This window comes from Onychomys torridus, chromosome 13 (genome assembly GCF_903995425.1).
Source record: "Onychomys torridus chromosome 13, mOncTor1.1, whole genome shotgun sequence".
Taxonomy (NCBI): Eukaryota; Metazoa; Chordata; class Mammalia; order Rodentia; family Cricetidae; genus Onychomys; species Onychomys torridus.
Window position 1 is genome coordinate 11,097,582 of NC_050455.1, and position 16,185 is coordinate 11,113,766.

Here is a 16,185-nt window from a genome sequence, read left to right on the forward strand (position 1 = left end):
GGACAGCCTCCGACAGGTCATTTGCTTTGCTAAGGGGCTTACTTGAACTGCCAGTTAGAAGACTAGTCCTCTGACCTGGGGCCTTCCTTGTTCTGCTTCTAACTGCTATTGTAGAATGTCACCCTGTGAGCACAGTAGCCATCAACTTCATTGCAATAGCAGTGCCTACTCACAGACCTCCAGGATCAGGGCTTCCTGGCTGTAGATGGTCCCTCATAGAAGTGGGTGGAGAGGGTCATTGGACCTTTACCCGTGACTCAGAAGTTCTTTCCCGCACCTGCCAAAGATTTGCATATAATCTTCCTCTATTTCTATACAGCCTTGTGGTCCCAGGAGGTGCTGGGGTACGTTGGTTGTGGAAGGTTAGCTGAATTGGAGGACTCCGGCTATGAGGAGGTGGTCATGAGTACTGGGGTGAGACCTACCAGTGGTGTAGACACTACAGGGTCTCCCACGGGCTTGTAAATAAACCCCTTTTCATACTCTGTAAGTAAGCCTAATAAACTCCTCGGTTTTCCAGGCAGAATTTGGTAGACTTGGACTTTGGTTGGTCGTTGGTACCCTATAAAGGAAGGGGTATCAGTTTGCTTTTGCCTCCTCAGGGAAAGAGTCCTCATAAGAGTCTTTGATTTCCTTAAGATCTGATGGCAGTTTTCACAAGGATATCCTGAGGCCCTTCCTGCTACCTGCCCACTCATACATATATAAACACACACAGTGCTCGGCGGGCTGAGGAACTCCAGATTCCCTTGTGAGCAAAGGAGAAAGAGAAAGGAAGGGGCAATATTTTACCTGCCCATTTGTTCATTGTAGATATTTTACATGGCTAAATTTGTTATGCATTTCCAATAGCTATGCTGAGGACAGCTAAGCTGAGGAGTTATTGTAAAGAAATCTTATGTGGACATCCTTTACCAAATCTATATTTCAAGTATGTACAGATGAGCTAACATGCAGAGTTAGCTAGCTAGCTACCTGGTTTGTTTGTTTAAAAAAGGGTCTTGCTACATAGCCCAGTCTAGCCCCAAATTCACCATCTTCCTGTCTCTGCCTCCCAAGTGCTGGTGTTACAAGTGTTCCCACCACAGGTAGCTGCTGGCTTAAAACAAGTGTTTTCTTTCTCTGGCATTTCTAGTATGGTGTGCTCTTCTGGGATTTACTCTGTTGATTATATAAAAAGATTTAATATCTGACCCCTTTCTGATAATTATCAAACAAAATAAAACTCACTGCAGGTCCCATTGGAGTGACCCTCCCTTAGGTCCAAGGTGGCCCCTCCCTGAAAGTGACTCAGGGGTCCTCAGCCTGAATGACTGTGACTTGGTAAGTCCCACAGAACCTAGGATTATGACGTTTTTCATTTTCAACAGTCCTGGGAAACTCAAGAGCAATGGACAGGGTCAATACCAGGAACCATGTGGACCATGCTGTTGCTGAGAAAGGCAGCCTCTGCAGCTCGGTAGACTCATGATTGATTATCACCTCTAAGAGCTTCCAGGCCAGGATCAGAGCAAACAGGAATCAGATGCTTAATATCAGAAAAGAGAAATTACCTTGTCAACTCAGACAATCCACCACTCCAAGGAGCTCTGCTATTTTCTAATTGTTGCTGTTTGGAGACTTACCCAGGCTAGCCTCTATCTAACAGGAATCCTGCTGCCTCGGCCTCTCAAGTGCTGGGATTACAGGTGTGGGCCACTTTATCAGGCTTTAAACTCTCCCCTCCCCTCTCTTCCTAGGCAAGGACTTGCTCTGTCCTGTGCGAGCCCTGCACTTGGATTCCCCCAGCTAACCTTCCTGAATGCTGGGTTTACGGACTTGTATGGACACTGCAGCCCTTGATTTCCCCCTAGCGGGCCACACCTTTCCTGGAGACTGAACTGGAGCTTTCTGAAGCCTGCTAGACACTTGGGCTGTTTTCATCTCCCTCTGAATGGCTTCTTTTGCTTGCTGCTATCTCCATGGTATTCTCTCCTTGGGTTCTAACTTCTTGGATCATATTGTGTAAGCAGGTATGGGGAAGGAAGGGAACACTAAGGACCTGGGGCCTGACAGCCCGGATTTGCTCTTCAAATCTCTTGATGGGTGACATGTATAAACTGTGATATGCCAACCTGCTCACAGCCCACAAGACAATGGAACATGGCTCCACAGGATTCACCAGCACGGGCCACTTTCTCCAGGTGTTAGAGGAGGCTTTTATCTCCCAGCTAATGACAGCCGGCCAGCACTGGGATTTGTCAGGGCTTTTAGACTCAGTCTATTTGTTTAACCACTGCTGCCTGGCAGAGCCATGAGAGATGAGAAGGAAGTTGTAGCCTACTTTAAGAAAGCATTTCTGTGTGTGAGCACTTCTGGGTAGCCACAGGCATTCTGATAGAACCCAGAAAAGCAAGAAGAGAATGCGGAACAATGCAACTCAAACTGACCTCTGGATTGTAAAATTCAGAAACCTTTGGATCGTAGATGAAGACTTTACAAGTTTGCATAAATAGGTGGACACTTTATGGACCGCAGATCTGAACTTTGGGAAGGCTGGCATCCACCCTTGCTGATAGGAAGCACAAATAGCCAAGCCATCAGATCTTCCTGGGTCTTGGCCTCTGCTCTCTCTTCTTGTCTCTCTCTATCAAAGCAGCTCCATCTCAGAGGCAGGGCTGTGGCTGCTGGTGGGACCAGACTGAGGTCCCAACAGCTCTGCCATAAATAGGACCTGGTTCTTCTTCCCAGCTCCTGGTTGAAACTGTGTAGGGTAAGATTTGCTTGTCTTGGCTTAGGTTATGTGCACTTGTGAAAAGAGGTGTGGTGTTGACTGGTACAGTTTGGCTCACATAACATACCCCAGTGGCCAAGAAGGGGGATGGAGACAATGCCCTTAGAAGAATCACTGTGGAAATATTGTTTTGTAGCTTGTAAATAACTGATCTTGGAATGGTTTTTAAATGATATTATAGGGGCTAACTCAGCCAATAAAATGTTGGTTGTGAATGTGCAAGGGTCTAAGTTGGATCCCCGTCTCGAGTACATTAAAAACCAACAAGAAGATACAGAGATAGTTCAGCAGTTAAGAACTCTTGTTGCTCTTCCAGAGGATGTACCTGAGTTTGGTTCCCAGCACCCAGTCCAGCAGCTTACAAATGCCTGTAACTCCAGCTGGCCTCCAAGGACCCCTACACACACATTCATGTACACAGACATATGCACATAAATAAAAATAAAATAAACCTTAAACAAACAAACCTGGGTTCAGTGTACTTCCAGTTCTAGGAAGATATAGGCTGGCAGATCTCTGGTGTTCACTGGCCAGCCAGCCTCACTTAATTGGTGAGCCCTGGGCCAGCAAGAGACCCTGATCACAAAGCAACATGGATGGCAACCGAGGAATGACCTCAAGTTTGACCTCTGGCCTCACATGTGTGTGTGCACACACACTGTCACCAGTAGGATCCCACCTGCACACACATACACACCTGCACGCTCCCACCTGTACACATACCCACACCTGTGCGTGGACACACACATATGCAGATACAAATAAAAATGATTTTTTTCGCACTGCTGTGCTAGAAGAGATTCCGTTTTTCTTTTTTTTTTTTGGTTTTCTCTGTGTAGCTTTGCGCCTTTCCTGGATCTCGCTCGGTAGACCAGGCTGGCCTCGAACTCACAGAGATCTGCCTGCCTCTGCCTCCCGAGTGCTGGGATTACAGGCGTGCGCCACCACCTCCTGGCAAGATTCCATTCTTAACCTGCCATGGCACCTCACTAAGCTTTTCACCTTCTTTGTGTCAAAACCACAGGCACCAGCATGGGAATGGAAGGTGACTTTTCTGCCATGAACCCCACCACCATGTCCTGGTGACCACTCTTCCTGAAGACATCAAGTAGAGAAAACAGCTAATGACTCAAAGTTGGCTACTCTACAGGGCTCTTAAGAGAGCACATATTAAAATTTATGGAAATCAAGAAATATGGCTTAATTTAGCATTAGAGACAGTTGAAGAGAAAACTTGGGCTTTCTCTTTTTAAGGATTTAAGGATTCTCATGTTTGTTGAGAAGAAACATAGTTATCGGTGGAGTCAAAGAATCTATATTTCATTTTTGGTGGGTTTTACAATTTTACCACTTGGAAATTCAAAGGAATATATAAAAAATATATACCAGATGCAATAGTTTCTAATTATAAACCTGAAGTGAATCTGTGAGATTTATCATTACTTATATATGTGAATACCATAATGCCAAAATATGGAAGAATAGTGAGCCTTTTCTTGTTTTGTGCCAATACTGAATTGAGAGTTAAGTCAGAAGATGCAATTTTTAAGAAGCTCATAAAACACATGAAATATAGGAGGGAGGGAATAAATAGGGAAGTAGATGCCCTTGTCTGCTGAGAATTTTGAATAAGAAGATAGTAATTGCCAGGCGGTGGTGGCGCACGCCTTTAATCCCAGCACTCGGGAGGCAGAGCCAGGCAGATCTCTGTGAGTTCGAGCCAGCCTGGGCTACCAAGTGAGTTCCAGGAAAGGCTCCAAAGCTATACAAAGAAACCCTGTCTCAAAAAAACCAAAAAAAAAAAAAAAGACAGTAATTGTCAGCTAACTATATGATAGATTCACACATTGCTGATGACTTATTGATTGATTCAGAGCCTAACACAAAGTAGGACTTGACAATTTGACAGTTATCTAGGGACTCAAGCACAGGTATGAAATCATAAATACATATAGGTTTACACTAAAATTCTCTCTGTCATATCTAAACCATTTTAGGAAGGAAAGAAACCAACATACTTCTATGCTGAGTTAAAAAAAGGTGGATTGGTTGGGGAGTCTGCTCCTTGCTCACACGTTCTGGACGAGTAAGAGATACCTGGGGAGGCAGGTGATGGTTGTGGGTGACGCTGCTCTGGTGGCCTCTGCAGCTGGGTCTGAACTTCTCCACAGACTTGAGTGCTGTGTACTCAGTGGTGTGTGCCAGATGTCTTTGTCCTCTGTACACACATCTAAGGTGTAATTGTTTCATAATACATTGGTCTAAAAATGGCATTAGCTCAGGATTTGGGTGCAGGCTTGGCTCATATAGGGGCAGAAGGGATTGTATCTCCCTCCTGAAAGTCTAGATCTTTAAAATCACCGCCCTCTCCTCCCGTGTGTGTGCCTGCTCAGGCATGCACACACATACACATGCATGTGCCATGCAGTGTGTGGAGAGGTCAGAGGACATGCCATCAGTGTTGGTTCCTGCCTCTCACCTTGTTTGCACCAGGGTCGCTTGTTTACAGGTGCATACACCAGGCTAGTTGTGGGGCTCCTTACCTCTCCCTCTCTTAGTTCCCGGGGACCCACTGTCTCTGCTTCCCATCTCACCTAAGATCTCTGTGATCACAGATGCACACTACTGGTTTACTTGGGTTCTGGGGAATCCAAGCTCATGCTCTTGTAGCAAATCCTTTTCCTCCTGAGCCATCTCTGTAGCTCACGGTTGAGGTTCAGGTTGCATGTTCTAGCCCGATGACCCTGAACTCATGATCCTAATGTCTCCACCTGCCATGTGCTGGGGTTAAAGGTGTGTGCCACCACACCTGATTTATGTGGTGCTGGGGATTGGACTGTGCATGTACCAGGCAAACACATTTAAAATCAAGCCCCATCCTCTCCCCCAAAGTGATATTTTCTTATTTTCTATTTCTTTTAAATTTCGTGAGTCTCAGGTAGATGAAGTGGAATGTGGCCAAGGGAGCCATCCAGTTTTTTAAAAATGTAATATTTGACACTTTCATACATGTCTGTTCCCTCCCCATTATCCTCTTCTCCACTAGTCTTCCCGTTATGTTCATGTCGTGTGTGTGTGTGTGTGTGTGTGTGTGTGTGTGTGTGTGTGTGTGTGTTTAATTAGTTTAATTAGTGTTGCTTGCATGAGCATGGACGGGAGGTTATTTACTAGCTTGTGGGCAACTTACCAGTGGCTATACCACTGGAGAAAGTGAGCCCACCTGCCAGCAGCTGCCTGCTGTCCTTAGGGAATGGGGGACCCTGACAAACCCTTCCCCCCATCCATGATAGATTGTTGGGAGGGTATCTTGTGTAGGTCACCTTATGTTTTTGAGACAAGTTCTCACTGGGATCTGGGGCTTACCCAGGCTGGGCTGACTGGCCAGCAGACCCCAGCACCGTGTCTCTACCTCCCCAGCACGGGGATTATTTGTTTGTTTTCATTGTTGGTGCTTTGGAGTGAACTTTATGCCTTATAGTCTTTATGCTTGCATGGTAAGCATCTTACCAACTGAGAAATCTCCCCAGCCCTTCCCTGGGCGTTCCTTATCTCTATCATTTTATCAGAAGCCTAATCCCTGTTTTTAAAGCAATAAACTCAAGGCCAGCAACATGGCTCAGTGGGTGAATCACCTGCCACCAAGACTTGCCCAGGACTCACATGGTGGAAGGAGAGAACTGACTTCTGTAAGTTGCCCTCTGACCTCCACACATGCACACACACACACACACACACACACACACACACACACACACACACGAGAGAGAGAGAGAGAGAGAGAGAGAGAGAGAGACAGAGAGAGAGACAGAGAGAGAGAGACAGAGACAGAGAGACAGAGACAGAGAGAGAGACAGAGAGAGATATGAATGAATAAATGTAAAAAAAACCAACAGAAAGGACTTTGATATTCTTCAGAAAAAAAATATATATATATATAAATAAAGGTTACTGGTATCTTTAGAACTGAAACTCTGCCTAAAACTTCCGTCTCTTCCTTCTATTCCAACCCAAGTGTCCCTCTGCTTTGCATTCCCTGAACTCACTTTGCACCTCTCCTGGCTCATTAGTCCCTGTCACTCACTAATCAGCTGCATGGAAGGCTAGCCTAATAGGGAAATGGCTGGCCACTCCTCTGGTTTTCATGCAGCCTGATGGCTAATTATTTTTAATTCTATCTTTCTGTGGATTTATCTCTAGCAATAGCAGAGGTTGCTCCTGTTTTGGGGCTCCGAGCAACAGACGATCACCACAGAGAAGGAAGCAGGGATCGGCCCAGCTGGGGCAGCCTGGGGGGGAGAGCATTACATGTGGTTCCATGGGCAGCAACCATGGCTGGTGCCTCTGAACCTAAAGGCAGCTCCTCTGATCTCAGTTCCACTTGGATTATTGGGAAACACACAGCGAAGAGGAACACTGCCTTTATGTATTCTAAGGCAGGGACATGGCTTAGTGTAGAGCACTTGGCTAGCATGCACAAGGCCCTGGCTCTTATCCCCAGCACTTCAACAAAAAGTGGAAAGCCCAGCATGATGTGTGCATGCCTGTAATATCCACACTTGGCAAAGATGAGGCAGGAAGATTGCTAAAAGTTTGACACCAGACTGGGCTCTAGAAAGTGTCTTGGTCAGTGTTCTATTATTGCAAAGAGACATCATGACCACAGAAACTCTTATAAAAGAAAGCATTTCATTGGGGCTGGCTGATAGTTGAGAGGTTTAGTCCATTATCATCATGATAGGGAGCATGGCTGCACACGGCAGACATGTTGCTGGAGAAGTAGCTGAGAGTTCTATATCCGGATCTGCAGGCAGCAGGAAGAGAGAGGGACACTTTTTGACACCTCAAAGCCCATTCCTAGTGTCATACTTCAACAAGGCCACACCTCCTAATTCTTTAAAATAGTGCCATTCTTTGGTGACCAAGCATTCAAATCTATGAGCCCATGGGAGCCATTCTCATTCAGTCCAGCACAAAAGAGCACAGTACCTGACTTGGTGCTGTGTGCGATACATAGCAAGGCTCTGACTCACAACGCCAAGAAGCCAAAAATAAACAACAACAACAACAACAACAAAAACAAGTTAAATAAGTTTTTTTTTTGTTTGTTTTTTTGTAGATAACCATTCAAGAACACATAGAAAGATGCTAGGTTTTAGTAACTTTGAAGGTTTTTAAATTCATGTTTACATTCCTAATATCCATGACCTCTCCACCCCCCTTCCCACACTGCCAAGTACCCCAAGTACCTGGGTGGCCTGTGTTTACATAACTCAACTGACTGGTACACAACAGAAGGCGTGGTAAAAATAAAAAGCACATGGCAAAGAATGACTTTTTAGAAAGAATAACTAAAGCAGAGAAAGTATCTCATTTGAATTCTTAAATATGATGATCAGGTTGTTGGCTTAAACAATGTTCAAAGGAAGGGCTGGTGAGATGGCTCAGTGGGCAAAGGTGTCTGCTGTCAAACCTGATGACCGAGTTACTCTTGGGACCCAGCTGGTAGGATGAATGAACCAGCTCCCACACGTGGTCCTCTACATGCACCTCCATCCACACCCCATAACTCCAGACACACAAAGAACTTTTTAGTGAAAACAAACAAACAGCATGAAAAGGGACGTCTTCCTTCCTGGTTACTCTCTGTGAGTGCCTCCCACTAGCTTCCGCTTACACTTCTGTCCACATGTGACTCATTCTGGTGCACTGACTTCTCTACCTGTTTATCCCTTTTCTCTTCCTCAAGCCCCTGGAGGACAAGCTGGAGGATGATTTTAAAAAATCCACCACCACCACCACCACCACCACCACCACCACCACCAACAACAACAACAACAACAACAAAGAACAAAACATAGCCATCACCTCAAGGAGAAGAAGAGACAGTTTATCCTGGAGTGATCATAGCCTTGAACACAGATTCAGGTCCCCAATTCCGTATTCCAACCTGGTGACAGATTCACAAAGTGTTTATAGGAACAGAATGAAGGAAGCCATAAATCAAGATGAGTTTTCAAGTACGTTGGCAAGAACATCAGGCAGGTGAGTGGGTTACAGTGCAGCGGGGCAATCTCTGCTGTAGGTCTCCATGACAGCAGATGACATCATTAGCCTTTGCGCTGGTGGAAACTAGTGGGTGTTTGTAAAGTCCAAGAGGACCTACCTAATAGCCACAAGTATGGTAAGTCACACATGGAGGTGGGTAATGATTGGATATTTAGGGGGCAGCAGAGAGCTGGAAAAAAAAATTGGTTCTCAACCTCTAACAACCTAGCTGTCTACAGTCACAAGTTTTAATCTGTCAATCAGCTTGTAGAATGAATGCTTAATGCAGATGTGCCCCTCACTCGGTAACCTCAGTCCACAGTGTCTCTCACTTCCCGATTTATGAGTAGTAGGTGGTACCTGGCACACAGTAAGTACTTCATTACTGCATGTTCAGTGAACGTATCTGATTTGTTTCTACAACTAACCAGAATTAATTACGTGGGCTTTTGTGTCCATTCTGCAGCCTACCAGAGTGCCCATCATTGAGGACAGAGTTACAGCAGGTAGAGATTCGACAGTTACAAGTCCTTAGAGTAAAGTGCCCCAAGGCTTCGATGATGAAGCTTGGCTTAGGAACCTGGGCTCAAGGGCGGGTTGGAAGACTGGTAATCAACCCAGCTAAAAAAAGATTCTGACCACAATTTCAGGCTGTTAGAATTTTCAGTAGATCAATTGTCAGATTTGGTGCAAGATTATGGTGGAAGCAAGGGGCCAAGCTGGGGAACTAGGGGTACCAGGCTGATGTACAGGGCATAACATTTGTGCAAAAGGTCAAATGATGTCCTCACCGATAAAAGACATCTCCAATAGAGAGCAAGCACATCTTTATACTGGAAAATGATGACACAGTAATTGTGCTACTTTGGCCTTTTGTTTTTCTGCTAATATATATCACCGAATCACACAAGCATGGTGAGGAGGGGACAATAAAAATAAGTTATCAATGCACTATTAACTCAGCGTGCTCTTACCTATTAATAAGACATTGATGTCTCCTCTTAAGCGTGTCCCATTGAGAAGCACTTTCTCATTACCTCCAAGCAGCATACACAAAATGGCTTTTTTAATATACTCATGTCTGTGGATGCTTGGTGCTAAAGACTTGCTTAAATGGTCAAAGATATCCTATTTAAGAAACAGGAAACACTTACATTGCACATTATCAACATTAGAATAGAATCTCATTATCCATTAGCTGGTATTTGTGCGATTTACAACTCTCTTTAGATTGAGTTTTGCAGAATTTCATGATCTTTGCCACATCATCAGCTGAACACGTAGGTATGATGTCTTTGCTCATCAGTTTGATAATATTAGCCAAGATTATGGCTGGAGAAATCTTTTAAGAGATGCTTCTAATTAACTATTAAATAAATGCATGGATGACGTTATCTTCATAACAGATAAGCTACTTGGAAATTGCCTTCCATAAAACAGAATGAGTTAAATTTTTTTCTTTGTGTTTTTGTTAACCTTTGCCTGTCTCCTCTCAATCTTGGGCAGAACATTCTACAGTATATTGTTTTTAGACTTGGATTCTCTTAAAAGTTTTCAAAGAAAAAAAGCTGGAAAGGGAAACTCTCTGAAATGGCCTTTGGGAATTAAAGATGCATCAAATGACTACGATGTTCCTTCTGCCTAGAGGCAGATCCAGCAGAATGCATCTGCTTCTTCACACAGGGAGAGAAGAAAACGTAACAGAGGCAAACCTTTCAAGCTGCAAAAAATAAATCACCTTATAATTTAGAGAGAATTAGATATTCATGAAGCTGAAATCTTTTTTGTATCATTTTAAATGAGAAAAGACAAATAAAAATGAAAAAAAAAAGCTAGAAGTAGCTGTCTGTGTCCTTTGAAAGCTGACATTATTTCATTGGATTGAAAACTAATTGTAGGCTTCAATTTTGGGCACAAAAGGAAATTTTAAAGCAAGTAAGTACACGTATTTCAACAGACTTAGGATTTAATAAACGTTAATCTTCCTTACAAACAAGACAAAAAACACTAGAAGAATAATTTACTTTCATAAGCAGAATTTAAAATCTGCTTAAATCTACCAACCCAATGACAAAACATTGCTGACTGTTTCCGGGGGGACAGACTGGGCCAATCCTGGGACACCAGCAAGATGGAAACATGACTTACCATCTTGTGGTTGATGAGATACTTAAATTTACTGTTACAGAAGGGCATGGTCCTGTGGTACTGATGAGGGTGATGTTGTTGGGCCTGCCTGGCAAGGCAGCCTGCCATGCCGGGGAGGAAAAGGTTGATGTAAGGGTGAAGAAGAAAAAAAGAAGAACTCACTTGCTTCATTTAAATCCACCAGGGCTGGAGAGATTGCTCAGTGGTTAAGAACACTTGCTCCTCTCCTAGAGGACCTGAGTTTGGTTCCCAGAATCCCGTTTGATGGTTCACAACCTTCCTATAACTCCAATTCCAGGGGGTCCAATGCTTCTGTGCTCACACTCACATGTACATATTAGCCCCCCCCACACAATTTAAAATGTAAGATGAGTATGTTTTAAAAATAAACCACCACAGTCATTTACCCACTTATCAGCTTGCCCACCAAACAACCAAAGGTGTTAAATCGTCCACCATGGACCAAGTGAGACATTAGCTTTGGAGGAGCACAAAGACCAGTTAGACCAATTCCTGACCTGAGAAAGAGAATCTAAAGGGCAGCTCCTTCTTGTCAGGGAAAAGGTCAATGCTGATGTCTCATTAGGACAGAGAAACCTCCCCTTCCTCTGCTGGCTTGGAAGCTTTCTTTGCTTTTATTTTTCCTTAGAGATTCCATTTCCCTTTCCGAGAAAATGAAGTCTTGCTTTTGTTTCCAGAAGGCTATTTTATTCCTTCCTTATTGTTCCTAAAACTGTAAGCTTGTCTAAGTTAGGGAAAGGGAGAACAAATTATTCGAGGTTGAGAGGTCTTTTGTGGAATTTATTCCATTTTTTTTTTTTAAACAAGACAGGTCTGCGATATCTTGTGCTCTATTCATGGGCCGTAGGGATGTCTTACTTTATTTTCTACTGTGATAAAACATTCTGACCAAAAGGCAGGAGAGGGTTTATTTGGCTTATACCTCTGGATCACAGTCCATTACTGAGGGAAGTCAAGGCAGGAACTCAAGCAGGGCAGGAACCGGGAGGAAGGCACTGAAATAGAGACCTTACAGGAGGAGTGTTGCTTAATTAATGGCTTGCTCAGTCTGCTTTCCTATTCAACCCAGACATGGCATGGCCTACAGTGGGCTGTCATTAATTTAAAAAAAAAATGTCCTACGAGCTTGCTTACCAGGCAATCTAGTGGAGGGATTTTTCTCTATTGAAGTTCCCGCTTCCCTGATGAACCAGGCATATAGCATTTGGAAAAGAAGAAGGAGGAGGAGGAGGAGGAGGAGGAGGAGGAGGAGGAGGAGGAGGAGGAGAAAAACCTAACCAGGACACAGTCCATCACTGATGGAAGCCAAGGCAGGAACTCAGTAGGGCAGGAACCTGGAGGCAGGTGTTGATGCAGAGACCATGTTGGGGCTGCTCACTGTCTCACTCAGCCTGCTTTCTCATACAACTCAGGGCCACTTGTCCAGGGGTGGCACCAACCATGGGCTGGGCTCTTAACATATGTCATTAATCAAGGATATTCTCCCTATAGACACTCCTACAGGTCAATCTTTTTGTTTTGTTTTGTTTTCTATTTGTTTGTTTTTTTCGAGACAGGGTTTCTCTGTGTAGTTTTGGAGCCTGTCCTGGAACTCACTCTGTAGCCCAGGCTGGCATTGAACTCACAGAGATCCATCTCCCTCTGCCTCCTGAGGGCTGGGATTAAAGATGTGAGCCACCACCACCCAGCCCCATAGACCAATCTTATGGAGGCAATTCCTCAACTGAGGTGCCCCCTTCCCAGATGACTCGAGTTTGTGTCAAGTTGACAGAAAACCAACCAACCAACCAACCAACCAACCAACCAACCAACCAGCCAACTAACCAACCAGACAACCAACCAACCATCCAGACAACCAACCAGCCAACCAACCAACCAACCAACCAACCAACCAGCCAGCCAGCCAGCCAGCCAACTAACCAACCAGACAACCAACCAACCATCCAGACAACCAACCAACCAACCAACCAACCAGCCAGCAGCTAACCAGCCAGCCAACTAACCAACCAGACAACCAACCAACCAACCAACCACAAACACAAAGCCACCCAGCACAGGCAATAAGGGTCAGCAGTAAAAGTACAGTTTATGCCGAAAGTGACAGAACAGGGAAGAAGGAAATGTAAGACTTTGCATGCCATATCCCTAGAGCTATGGGTAAAGAAATTGGCTTTGTCATATTTGCTTCTGAGTTGGTCTTGTGAGAAAGTATGCATTTTCATCTTTTTTTTTTTGTTGTTGTTGTTGTAACACAATACCAGAGACTGAGTAACACATAAAGAAGAGAAGTTTATTTTGGTTCATGATTCTCAGACTGAAGTATCCAAGAGCATGCCTGCAGAATCTTTTTGGTTTCTTGTAGGAAGAGTTTCTGTGTCCCAGTAGTCACTCTCCAAATAGCTGCACAGAGACTTAATATTAATTATAAATGCTTGGTCAATAGCTTGGGCTTGTTTCCACCCAGCTCTTACAACTTAAATGAACCTATTTCTATTAATCAATGTGCTGCTCCGAGGCTTGTTTACCTCATCTATGAACTTCCCATATTGCTTCTTCTGTGTCTGGCTTGAGACTTCTCAGACTCCACCCTTATTTCTTCCCAGAATTCTCTCTGCCTCTAAAATCCTGCCTAGCTATTGGCCAATCAGCTATTTATTAACAATGAGAGAAACACATCTTCACAGTGTACAGAAGGATTTCAGGTGAGAGTTTCATGCTGCTCGTGGTGGAAAGAGGAAGATGTGTGTGTGTGTGTGTGTGTGTGTGTGTGTGTGTGTGTGTGTGCAATCTGTGTGTGTACAATCTTTGCCACACACTTTGGCCACCATGAATTGAACTGCTCAGCTGTGCCTTCTCAACCATGATGGACTGAAACCTTCTGAAAGTGTGAGCCCAGCAAACCTTTCTTCCTTCAAATTGTTCCTGGCAGTATTGTTGCAGCAGTGTTAAAGTAATTGATACTGAGTTCTTTGTGGTCACAAATTATCTCCTAGTTGTGGGCATGGGTTTAAATCCTAGAACCCCAAGTAAATTTCCTAAAGGGACTGGCAGGAGCTATAAACTCAGGTCCTGGTGTTCTCCAGGACACATGGCAGGTGGCTATGTGCCATTTGTTGGAAACTTTCACTAATCTTTGGGGAGATCTTGTCAAATTTCAGTCAGGCAATTGGGCACTTACTGTGAATCAGATCAGAACTGTATGTTCAGCATATATAAAGCAATAAACATGATTCTCTTCTCTAAGATCTAAAACAATCATTTCAAATTCTTTCCCTACCCACTATGAGAGCAAAGTGAGGCTAATTTCCCCTTTCATTACCTCTGATGTAAACCATCTGGTACATACATCCTGCTCAGAGACCACTCCTGAGAGACCCTTATGGAGTATATGTTGATAAAGGTCCCATTTCATCCCTGTACTCAAAAGTTCAGAGTCTGGCAGGGATTCGCTTGAGGAAAGTCTATTTGGGCAAGTATAACAAAATGCCATAGACTGGATTATTTATGATGGTCTTGGAAGCTAGGAGTCCACAAACAGAAGACAGTTGTCTGGTAAAGGCCTGTGTTCTCACAGACACTGCCTTCTTATCTATCTTAGCCACATGGAATGAGGCTAGTTAGCTCTCTGAGGTATCTTTTTTCTTTTTTTAGAAAAGATTTTATTTTCAATTGTGTGGGGGTGGGATGGGGTGGGGGAGTTATGCATGTGAGTGAAGGCGTAGATGTAGCATGAATCCTAATTGGTCATAATAAAAACATAAAGCCAGATATTGGGATAAATGCAGAGCAGCCAGCCATTAGAGTTATTACCTCTACTGAATCCTCAGCCTGAAAGAGCCTGAGGTCCTTTCTCCTCCCACCTTATATTCCTCTCTCTGCCCAGTCATATCACTTCCTATCTCCACCTCCCTAGTGCTGGGATTAAAGGCATGTGTGCCTCCCAAGTACTGGGAGCAAAGGCATGAGATCCCAAGTGCTGGGATTAAAGATGTGTGCTACAACAGCCTGAACTCTACGGCTAACTAGTGGCTGGCTTTGCCCTCTGATCTTTGGGCAAGCTTTATTTGTTAGAGCATACACAAAATAGCACCACAGTTAGTGGAAGCCAGAAGAAGGCATTGGATCTTCATGAGCTGGAGTTACATGAAGTTGTAAGCAGCCTGGTGTGCATTGTAGAAACTGAGCTTTGGTCCTCTGTAAGAAAAGTATGGTCTCTTAACTGATGAGCCCTCTCTCCAGCCCAGGATGTCTTTCTATAAGTGCACCAATCCTATTTACAGTGGTTCTATCCTCATGACTTAAACATTTCCCCAAAGCACATCTGCTAATTATCATGATATTGAGGATTAAGTTTGGACATATGGGCAGGGGTAATGGTGACAGTGGGAGGAACTAACATAAGGATACACTATAATTTGTCACCTAATTCATATATTTTTTTATACCTAGGAACCATGGGAATGCTGTCATGAAGTTGAGTTTTTACTTCTCTGTGTTATATCCAGAGAAGGGGGTTAAAGCTTGTGAGACTCACCAGGATGTGGGGCCAGGGGAGGATCCCGCACGTTTCAAACATCAGCTGCCACAGTGGGTCAGCCCAGTCCAAGCATTGCTTCCCCAGCTGTACCAGAGTTGGTCCATTCCTCTGCATTGCCCTAGTGGCATTTCATACCATCCCTATCACTTCTTGCATGAATTACTTCCTCTTACTTGGCTCCTCAGCATCCAGCGTTAGCAAAGCCTACTTTCAGCTCACTTTCCACTGTCCATTTGTGGAGACCCTCCATGTTCATGTGCGTTGTGCAGGAACCATTGTGGAAGAACTCCATCCACTGGTTTATTTTTCAGTGTTCTTTCCCTTTACACTCTACTCCTGCTGGATGGGTTATGAAACATCAGCTCTGTTCTCTTCCGTCTCTAGGACTTTGGGAATCCTGTGTTATTCCTTGAACCCTCTCCTCCGTCCCTTGTCTTCGTAATTCCTGCTTATCACACAGGCTCAGAAGCTACTTCTTCCAAGAGAAATTCTCTGAGCCCCAAGACACTGTGAAGTTTTCTACCTCTGAGTTCTCTGGGCTGGACATTCGATATATTCTCAGCATTTACTGAAGGATAGACGGAAGGGGAAAGGATGGATGGCTGCTGGTGGGGCTGTTTTGGAAGAATTGTTAGGAAGTGGAGGCTCCTGGAGGAAGTGT